Raw genomic sequence first — 3,334 nt, 5'->3', positions numbered from 1 at the left:
GATTTACAATGTTCTAAAGCACTCTAAAAATATCTACAAAATAGAAGATCTAAATAATTTTTCCTAGATTTTTCCTAATATTTTTCTAGATTATTTTAGAAATTTGTATCAATTTCTAACAGGTCTTTCCAATTTTCAGTATGTTGGTTTGGAAGGTGCAGACCTATTCAAATAATTTGATTGGCTACTAACTCTGAGTGCTCTTCCAGCTTTGTTGGACCTACACTTAGCAGAATGTATTCTCCATCCTCACTTAACTTTTCATCTCTTCTCACTCTCGACCTTTCCTTTACTCATTTTTCTTCTGTTGTCCCAAAGTGGATATTTGGACTGAGGAGACTTGTTTCTCTTCAATTAAGAATTAATTCGTTCCAAGGTCCAGTTCCTGATGGTCTTCAAAACCTCACACTTCTTCAAACTCTTGACTTGTCTGGTAATTCATTTTCATCATCTTTACCTGGATACATAGTTTTCGTCATCTCATGTTCTTAGACCTTTCACACATCAACTTGTGTGGAAATATTTCTGGTGCCTTGGGAAATTTGACTTCTCTGGTTGCACTTCGTTTCTCTGGAAATCAGATTGAATGAAGAATTCCAACTTCTTTGGGTAATCTCTGCAACATAAGGGAGGTTGAGTTCTCACGTCTCAAACTCAACCAACGAGTTAGTGAAATCTTGGAAATTCTGGCTCCTTGTATTTCCCATGGACCCACAACTCTTCATGTTCAGCGTTCTCACCTGTCAGGCAATCTCACAGATCAAATTGGGATGTTTAAAAATATTGAGACGTTGGACTTATCCCACAACTCAATTCATGGTGCACTCCCTCCATCATTTGGAAAACTCTCGTCATTAAGGCATCTTGATCTATCCAACAATCAATTGAATGGAAATCCATTTGAAAGTCTTGGATCGCTCTCTAAATTGTCATATCTTGATATTGGTGACAATCATTTTCAAGGAGTTGTGAAGGAAGATGATCTTGCAAATCTTACAAGCTTAAAACAATTTTATGCGGGAGGAACAACTTCTCTTTAAAAGTGGCTCCAAGTTGGCGTCCTACATTTCAAGTTGCTGAATTGACATTGAGCTCATGGAATTTAGGTCCCAAATTTTCATCGTGGTTTCAATCACAAAAATATTTTTATGACCTGGAAATCTCCCCAGGGATTTCAGAGTCTATTCCCACTTGGTTTTGGGAAACGTTTTTTCAGGCTTTTTTATGTTTTTTTTTTTTTTAACCTCTCTCATAATAGCATCCATGGTGAGCATGCAAATACATTAAAGAATCCAATATCTACTCAACTTTTAGATCTAAGCTCAAATCGCTTAAGTGGCCAACTGCCTCAACTTTTTGAAAAAATGATTAAATTAGACCTGTCAAACAACTTGTTCTCCGGGTCCATGACTGAATTGCTTTGCAAAAATCATGAAAAACCAAAGAAATTAGTATTTCTCAACCTTGCATCAAATAATTTATCAAGGGAAATTCCTGATTGTTGACTAGTGTGGTCATATATTGTAGATGTAAATTTAGGAAGAAACCATTTTATTGGGAACTTACCCTCGTCTCTGGGCTCTTTAGCGTCGCTTCAGTCTTTGCAACTCCGTAACAACACACTTCCTGGAAAATTTCCCCCGATTTTAAAGAACACTACTATGTTAATATTGAGTCACATTCCCAGCATAGATCGGGTACAGACATACAAATTTGAAATTTCTTCGGCTTCTATCAAACAAATTTTTGAGTTACATTCCCAGTCAAATATGTGCTTTGAAATCTCTCCAGGTTTTGGACCTTGCAAACAATAGTTTTTCAGGCAATATCCCAAATTGTTTCAACCACTTGAATGTCATGATGCTACCAAACAAAAGTACCGATCCATTTATCTATTGTTTATCAGTAAATAGTTATAGAATGTGTGTTTTGAGCATGCTTCTGTGGCTGAATGGAAGGGGAGATGAGTATCGAAACATTCTTAGTTTGGTAACAAGCATTGATCTCTCAGATAACAAATTAATAGGAGAAATGCCTAGAGAAATCACAAATTTAGATGGATTGAATTTTTTGAACTTGTCTCAATCAATTAACTGGTCATATTCCACAAAGCATTGGTAGTATGCGTTCATTGCAATCTATTGATTTTTCGAGGAATCAACTTTTTGGTGAAATCCCCACAACCATATCGAATTTAAGCTTTATTGGCTTGCTGAACTTGTCTTATAATCATTTGAAGGGGAAAATACCAACACGCACTCAGTTGCAATCCCTTGAGGCATCCAACTTTGTTGGCAATAATCTATGTGGCGAGCCGTTGCCCATCAACTGCAGTTCAAATGGGAAAATTCCGAACATTGATCAAAATGGCAATGAGAGTGATGAACATGAAGTGAATTGGTTTTTTGTGAGTATGGCATTTGGATTCATGGTGGGATTGTGGGCTGGGGTTGCTCCTTCATTCTTATATAAATCATGGAGAGCTCTGTCTATTTTTGTATTATTAATAATGTGTAGGTCTAAACAAGAGTACTTTTTTGTGGGTATTGGATGATTTGTTAATCCCCTTTTCTCGCCACCTTCCAAGTACAAATTGAAGCAAATTTTTTAGTAGGGTAAAATTTTGACATGGGCATTAAATAAACTAAAAGCTAATTTAAAAGTGTTTGTTTAAGTTTGTTTAGAAAATATTGCACTTGATAGAGAAGATTTTGTAAGTGAAGAAAATCATAATTTGTAGAAAGATTAACATTATATAATTTTAACAAACAAAGTGAGATGAATAAAAAAATTAGAGTTTGATGCTATAAATTTTAAACTTTGGTGCATAAGAGGTTAAATTAGCTTGACAACTTATTAATCACAATTATTCCAGATATGAAAGATTAAAGAAAAAACAATGCAACATATGCAAAATTTTATTTTATTTTATTTATTTGTTTATAGTTGCATCTATAATTTTCTTTCACTAAATATCTTAGATTTATATATATATATATATATATATATATATATATATACTCTCGTATGATTATTGAAATTATAGAAGTATTATGGTGGTCCTTTTGAAAAATTTATTATGGTATTTCTTATAAGATCTCTTATAAATTGTTATTTAATTTGCATTAATTTGTTTGCAAAAATATTCTTAATGGAGCCTAGAGATACGGTAGTTGTATAATTAAGTGAAAATTGATTAATATAATATATTTCAATAATTAAAAAATAATATAACTGATTAAAAAACTTAATATCATTAAATAAATTAAGCATATTTTTTTAATTCTTATAAAATAATTAAAAGAATCTTATATAAACTAAGAAAAAATATACA

General features: G+C 32.7%; 1 pseudogene; it reads left to right on the top strand.

Moving 5' to 3' along the window:
* The first annotated feature begins 234 nt into the window (after nucleotides 1-234).
* Nucleotides 235-2,554, top strand: LOC113866652 (annotated as a pseudogene).
* The last annotated feature ends 780 nt before the right edge of the window (nucleotides 2,555-3,334 follow it).

The sequence above is a fragment of the Abrus precatorius genome, unplaced genomic scaffold (assembly GCF_003935025.1).
Source record: "Abrus precatorius isolate BTA unplaced genomic scaffold, Abrus_2018 Scaffold5, whole genome shotgun sequence".
NCBI classification, from domain to species: domain Eukaryota; kingdom Viridiplantae; phylum Streptophyta; class Magnoliopsida; order Fabales; family Fabaceae; genus Abrus; species Abrus precatorius.
This window is presented reverse-complemented; position numbering and strand designations above follow the sequence as displayed.